At 46.4% G+C, this 8101-nt stretch overlaps 1 pseudogene; it reads left to right on the top strand.

Moving 5' to 3' along the window:
* The first annotated feature begins 4412 nt into the window (after positions 1–4412).
* Positions 4413–7859, top strand: LOC138287286 (zinc finger protein 268-like; annotated as a pseudogene).
* Positions 7860–8101: the final 242 nt, after the last annotated feature.

The raw sequence follows: 8101 nt of genomic DNA, 5'->3' as shown, positions 1-8101 counted from the left end.
CTAGCCAAGGTGCCCCCACATTATTCAGGGCAAATTCCCCAGACTTTGTGAGTGCGGGGACACCATTTCACACGTGCACTATACATAGGTCACTACCTATGTATAGCGTCACAATGGTAACTCCAAACATGGCCATGTAACATGTCTAAGATCATGGAATTGTCACCCCAATGCCATTCTGGCATTGGGGAGACAATTCCATGATCCCCCGGGTCTCTAGGACAGAACCCGGGTACTGCCAAACTGCCTTTCCCGGGGTTTCACTGCAGCTGCTGCTGCTGCCAACCCCTCAGACAGGTTTCTGCCCTCCTGGGGTCCAGCTAGGCCTGGCCCAGGAAGGCAGAACAAAGGACTTCCTCAGAGAGAGGGTGTTACACCCTCTCCCTTTGGAAATAGGTGTCAGGGCTGGGGAGGAGTAGCCTCCCCCAGCCTCTGGAAATGCTTTGATGGGCACAGATGGTGCCCATCTCTGCATAAGCCAGTCTACACCGGTTCAGGGATCCCCCAGCCCTGTTCTGGCGCGAAACTGGACAAAGGAAAGGGGAGTGACCACTCCCCTGACCTGCACTTCCCAGGGGAGGTGCCCAGAGCTCCTCCAGCGTGCCCCAGAACTCTGCCATCTTGGATTTCCTCTGCATCTCCCTCTTCACCTTCTGCCAAGGATCGACAGCTGACTGCTCAGGACGCCTGCAAAACCGCAACAAAGTAGCAAAGACGACTACTGCAACCTTGTATCTCTTCATCCTGCTGGCTTTCTCGCCTGTTTCCTGGTGGTGCATGCTCTGGGGGTAGCCTGCCTCCTTTTTGCACCAGGAGCTCTGAAGAAATCTCCCGTGGGTCGATGGAATCTTCCCCCTGCAACCGCAGGCAACAAAAGACTGCATCACCGGTCCTCTGGGTCCCCTCTCAACACGACGAGCGTGGTCCCTGGAACTCGCTAGACTGCATTGCTGGGTACCGCGTGATTTGCAGCTGCTCCGGCTCCTGTGCACTCTTCCAGGATTTCCTTCGTGCACAGCCAAGCCTGGGTCCCTGACACTCTAACCTGCAGTGCACAACCTTCTGAGTTGTCCTCCGGCGTCGTGGGGCTCCCTTTTCTGACTTCGGTTGGACTCCGGTTCACTTCTCTGCTTCTGTGAGGGCTCCCTGACTTGCTGGGCGCCCACTCTGTCTCCTCATCCAAGTGGCGACATCCTGGTCCCTCCTGGGCCACAGCAGCACCCAAAAACTCTAACCGCGACCCTTGCAGCTAGCAAAGCTTGTTTGCAGTCTTTCTGCGTGGGAACACCTCTGGAAGCTTCTTCTTGACATGGGACATCCATCCTCCAAAGGGGAAGTTCCTAGTCCTCTTCGTTCTTTGCATCCTCAGCTGGCATTTCCTGGACATCTGCCCCCTCTCGACACTGTCACGACTCTTGGACTTGGTCCCCTTGTCCCCTTGTCTTACAGGTACTGAGGTCCGGAAATCTACTGTTGTTGCTTTGCTGGTGTTGGTTTTCCTTGCAGAATCCCCCTATCACGACTTCTGTGCTCTCTGGGGGTTGTAGGTGCACTTTACACCTACCTTACAGGGTCTCGGGGTGGGCTATTTTTTCTAACCCTCACTGTTTTCTTACAGTCCCAGCGACCCTTCACAAGCTCACATAGGTTTGAGGTCCATTTGTGGTTCGCATTCCACTTTTGGAGTATATGGTTTGTGTTGCCCCTATACCTATGTGCTCCTATTGCAATCTACTGTAACTTTACATTGCTTGCATTACTTCCTTTTGCTATTACTGCATATATTTGGTATTGTGTACATATATCTTGTGTATATTTGGCATCCTCATACTGAGGGTACTCACTGAGATACTTTTGGCATATTGTCATAAAAATAAAGTACCTTTATTTTTAGTATATCTGTGTATTGTGTTTTCTTATGATATTGTGCATATGACACCAGTGGTATAGTAGGAGCTTTGCATGTCTCCTAGTTCAGCCTAAGCTGCTCTGCTATAGCTACCTTCTATCAGCCTAAGCTGCTAGAAACACCTCTTCTACACTAATAAGGGATAACTGGACCTGGTACAGAGTGTAAGTACCTCTTGGTACCCACTACAAGCCAGGCCAGCCTCCTACACCATGTATTGAAAATTTGTATTGATGGAAACAGCTGTATCTTGTGTGTCACTGGAAGTACTGACGGATAACTGATGTTCTGTTGTCCACATCCTCATCCTCATCCTCTACCTCCACATCCTCACTGTCCTCAGGGTCCACTGCAGCCACAGGGGCATTTACAGTCTCCTCCTCCTGCAGAAAAGGTACATGGCGTCTGAAGGCCAGGATGTGCAACATGCAGCCTGCCACTACTATCTGGCAGACCTTCTCAGGTGAGTAGCAGATGGAGGCACTTGAACCTGGCCTTCAGGAGGCCAAACGTCCTCTCAATGATCCTTCTGGTTCACCCATCTGCCTCATTATAACGTTCCTCAGCCCTTGTCCTGGCATTCCTCACAGGGGTCAGGCGCCACGATAGTTGTGGGTAGCCAGAGTCACCTGCAAATAGTGAGGGACAAAATTTAGCCACACACTATCCTATGAGGTTAACATCAGAGGCATACACAAACATACACCGGGTGGGGACCAAGGCTCATCTATAAGCCACACCCTGTGCCTCTGTAGTTGGGCCATCACATCTGGGATGCTGCTGTTCATCAGGACAAAGGCATCATGCACCAACCCAGGATATTTAGCATTGACGTGGGAGATGTACTGTACCGGCACACCATCTGCACATTCATGGAGTGTCAATTCCTGTAAATCGCCCCAATATTATTGGGGATATGTCCCATTGCATAGAATCCGGCCTTCACAGTGGCCAGATCTTCCACCTGGGGGAAAGCTATGTAGCTGCACATGTGTTTTACCGGGGCAGACAACATTCTTGCCAGCACGATTGAGAACATTGGCTGTAACATTCCTGCTGCCAAGCCCACTGTCACTTGGAAAGAATCAGTTGCCAGGAAATGGAGAACTGATAGCACTTGCACAAGAGGGGATCCAGTCGGATCATGGATAGATGAGATCAGGTCTGGCTCCAACTGGGCACACAGCTCTGTGATTGTGGCCCTGTCCAGTCTGTAGGTGAGTGTTATGTGCCTGTCCTCCAGTTTAGCTAAGTCCACCAGGGGTCTGTACACGGGGGTATGTCTCCATCTCCTATTTATCCGCAGCAGTAGGTATCTAGGGTGACACAAGAGTGAGTAAGCTGTCACAATTTGAACAACTAAACCACAACAGCAGTCCACATCGTGCACTTATGTATTGGGACAGTGTAAATTTCGAAGTATGTGCCTATTTATCCTGTGACGCAGCAACTCTCTATAGGCCTGTTCACCCCCACCTGAAATGGCAACCGTCTGTCCTGCGTGGAGGGTCAGGTGGAAGTGAGGTAATTCCACTGACGTTGGACGTTGTTGCGGTTGGCGGTCGTGCACCACCGTGCAATTCCTCATTGGATAATATTGGGCCCTATGGAGTACAGTGGCCAATGGGGATGTACGCCAGCGGTGACGGTGTACATGGCCGCGTACATGACCGCCATTTTTTATCTGATTCCTCACTTGTTTCCTAACCTTCAAAAGGAGAAGACCTACACTGGATGTGCTGCTGTGACCTGTGTCTGGAACCTACCATGGCCCATGTGACCGGGGAAAGGGCCCCAGCCTTCACTTCGGAAGAGTTGGAGCGACTGGTGGATGGGGTCCTACCTCAGACGGACTGCTGTATGGGCCTCCAGACCAACAGGTGAGTACACCTGTGGGCACGATGCATGTGGCATGGATGCATGGAGATGTGTGTGAAGGCATTGTGTAAGGGGGGATTATATATTGGCAGTGTACATGTTGTGAGCTGGGCTATGTATGTGCCAATGGTGAAGGAAACGGGTATGGTGGGCCATGTGTATGATAGGCTGGATTGTTACTGTAATGGTGTTCTCCTATCTTTATTGCTTCTGCAGTTCAGCGCCCATCAAAAGAAGGGATTATGGCATGCTATCACCAAGGATGTGCGGACCCTGGGGTCTATGGCAGGGGGAGCACCCACTGTCGGAAACGGTGGGAGGACCTAAGATGCTGGGCATGGAAGACCACGGTGGAGTTGGAGCGACTGGTGGATGGGGTCCTACCTCAGACGGACTGCTGTATGGGCCTCCAGACCAACAGTTTAGCTAAGTCCACCAGGGGTCTGTACACGGGGGTATGTCTCCATCTCCTATTTATCAGCAGCAGTAGGTATCTAGGGTGAAACATAGGGTTTTCTGAAGTTAATGAGATGTGACATGTTCAACAGAACATTTGGTTAAATATCCATGTATGGTGAAATATTTCTTGCTAAGTTTCAAAGATGGTAAAGAATAGATGTTATTTACAACCAGTTAAATATTGCCTATTCACGTTCCATTATGTTTCCATTTAGTAATTGTAAATATCTTTACATCCTACAGAAACAAGCCTTGGATGCAAGAATCATAATGAATAATGAAGATAAACTGCAAATCTGCAAACAACAGTCACCAACAATGAGCTCCGGTATTCAAGAACACATCAGTGAAGTCGGCGACAGAGTGGCCTGCACGTAAACAGACAGATCCTGGAAAAAGCACTCAAGGGCCGTTGAGTGATTGGAAGAGTCCGAGCTGTGCAACCCCAGAGATGATCTCTAGAAAATGATGGCAACAACTGTAACAAACCACCTCCTGTATAAATCGGTGTCCAACTCCAGCTTTGTTCATGGGATCGGTGTGATGTGGTCACAGCAGTGATCTGTTTTCTAAAGCGATAACAGCCCGTCATTCAGTGCTCAAGGTGTATTGTAAACTCTTTCTGGCCAAACCACACTAACTAGAGAAAAGCACAACGGAGCGGAGCCAGACAACTGAAGGGTAAATGAAAGAGGAGTACAGTGGACTGTCCCAATTTGACCAGACAGAAGGAAGATGAATCTTCACCCTTAAGCGTGCATAACCATAATCCAATCTAAAGGCACAATCACCTACAAAGAACCTTATTCATATTATGAAAGTTGCAAGTATTTAATGACTATTGCATGTTATTGTTAAATCAGAAATCAAACGTGCAAATTATCACACACATACAGGACTTGTTCGAATAACATAAGTGGTTTATCAGCAATGTTGGCCCGTCACGAAACACAGTCTTGGGATGCAGACAAATATATACCTGACCCACAGACACTAACCAAGAAAGGAAAATCATACACATTTAGTGAGAGCTTTAGTTCTGCATCTCTATTAAAGCACCATCAACGAACACACAGAGGAGAAAAACCATTCAACTGCAGTGAATGTGGGAAGAGCTTTAGTCACTTATCAACCCTACAATGTCAACAAACCCACACATCAGAAAGAACATTCAAGTGCAGTGAATGTGGGAAGAACTTTAGTCAGTCAGCACACCTAATAGAGCATCAACGAACACACATAGGGGAAAAGCCATTCAAGTGCAGTGAATGTGTAAAGAGCTTTAGTCGAATAGAAAACCTACAAACACATCAGCGAACTCACACAGGGGAAAAACCATATGACTGCAATCAATGTGGAAGTAGTTTTGGTCGTTCCTCAACATTAAGGAATCATCAGCGAACACACACGGGAGAAAAACCATACAAGTGCAGTGAATGTGTGATGAGCTTTCGTCAGTTATCAAACCTCCAAACACATCTGCGAACACACACTGGGGAAAGACCATACCCTTGCAATGAATGTGGAAGTAAGTTTAGTGATTCCTCAAATCTAAGGATTCATCAGCGAACACACACAGGGGAAAAACCATTCAAGTGCAGTGAATGTGGAAGTAGTTTTGTTGACTCTTCAGGATTGAGGATTCATCAGCTAAAACACACAGAGGAAAAGCCATTTAAGTGCAGTGAATGTGTGAAGGGCTTTAGTCGATTAGTAGAACTACAAAGACATCAACGAACACACACAGGGGAAAAACCATACAGTTGCAGTGAATGTGGGAGTCATTTTAGTGATTCCTCAAATCTCAGGATTCATCAGCGAACACACACAGGTGAAAAACCATACCTTTGCAATGAATGTGGGAGTAGTTTTAGTGAATCCTCAAATCTCAGGATTCATCAGCGAACACACACAGGGGAAAAACCATTCAAGTGCAGTGAATGTGTGAAGAGCTTTAGTCAATTATCAAACCTCCAAACACATCAGCGAACACACACGGGGGAGAAACCATTCAAGTGCAGTGAATGTGCAAAGTGCTTTAGTTGGTTATCAAAGCTACAAGTTCATCAGCGAACACACACAGGGGAAAAACCATTCAAGTGCAGTGAATGTGTGAAGCGCTTTAGTCAATTATCAGACCTGCAAAGTCATCAATGAACGCACATAGGAGAAAAACCATTCAAGTGCAGTGAATGTGCAAAGTGCTTCAGTCAATTATCAGAGCTACAAAGACATCAACGAACACACACTGGAGAAAAACCATACAAGTGCAGTGAATGTGTGAAGAGCTTTAGTCAATTATCAAACCTCCAAACACATCTGCGAACACACACTGGGGAAAAACCATACCCTTGCAATGAATGTGGAAGTAGGTTTAGTAATTTCTCAAATCTCAGGATTCATCAGCGAACACACACTGGGGAAAAACCATACCCTTGCAATGAATGTGGAAGTAGGTTTAGTAATTTCTCAAATCTCAGGATTCATCAGCGAACACACACAGGGGAAAAACCATTCAAGTGCAGTGAATGTGGCAGTGGTTTTGTTGACTCTTCAGGATTAAGGATTCATCAGCTAACTCACACAGGGGAAAAGCCATTCAAGTGCAGTGAATGTGTGAAGAGCTTTAGTCGATTAGTAGAACTACAGAGACATCAGCGAACACACACAAGGGAAAAACCATATGATTGCAGTGAATGTGGGAGTCGTTTTAGTGATTCCTCAAATCTCAGGATTCATCAACGAACACACACAGGGGAAAAACCATTCCAGTGCAGTGAATGTGTGAAGAGCTTTAGTCAGCTATCAAACCTCCAAACACATCAGCGAAGACACACTGGGGAAAAAACATTCAAGTGCAGTGAATGTGCAAAGTGCATTAGTTGGTTATCAAAACTACAAAGTCATCAGAGAACATACACAGGGGAAGTGCCATTTAAATGCAGTGAATGTGTGAAGAGCTTTAGTCAGTTATCAGATCGACAAAAACATCAACAAACATACACAGGAGAAAAAACATTCAAGTGCAGTGAATATGCAAAGTGCTTTAGTCAATTATCAGAGCTACAAAGACATCAACAAACACACTCGAGGGAAAACATTCAGGTGCAGTGAATGTATGAATAACTGTAGTCAATTATCAGAGCGACAAAGACCTCAGCGAACATACACTGGGGAAAAACCATACCATTGCAATGAATGTAGAAGTAGTTTTAGTGAATGTTCAGAGGCTCGGGGAGGGGATACACAGTTCCCCCTACCTATAAAGTAGAAAACAGTCCTGCAGAGGTGCGCACCCCCTTCCCTAAGGAACTGAACATGGCCTTGGGGATGGAGTCCCCAGGGCCTGTAAAGGCTTGGGGAGTGGAGCTGCATGGAACATCCAAAATAAAAAGAACAAAATTAAAAAGAATAATGAGAGGCAGGAGGCACACGTTTACTATTAACTGCTCCTTGAAAGAGAGCCGCTGAATACCCTGCATGAGATTTTTAAGCATATTTTTTACAGCTTGACAGTGGCCCTAGAAGGCACAGTGAGACCATCAAGCATTCTTTCAATGTTGTGGGAGGAACCTCATAGAGTGCGGCAACTTTCCAGCAACATTTTTTAGAAAACAATAAGTTCATGGGGTCTTTGAATCCATGACCTCAGGAGAACTTACCATATTTTTTTAAAACACTCATAGCTAGAGCTTCATGGTCTCCAGCTTGAGCACAAGGTCCTCTTGTGTTTTTTTGTTTTTTACTTCCTTTTTGTGACCTGAACAAATGTTAAAAGAAAGACTAAGAGACACATTGGTTTTATTTAAAAAAAATCTCTAGGTCTTCCTTTTAACATTTTCCAGACCAAAAATG

This window comes from Pleurodeles waltl, chromosome 4_1 (genome assembly GCF_031143425.1).
Source record: "Pleurodeles waltl isolate 20211129_DDA chromosome 4_1, aPleWal1.hap1.20221129, whole genome shotgun sequence".
Classification (NCBI taxonomy): domain Eukaryota; kingdom Metazoa; phylum Chordata; class Amphibia; order Caudata; family Salamandridae; genus Pleurodeles; species Pleurodeles waltl.
This window is presented reverse-complemented; position numbering and strand designations above follow the sequence as displayed.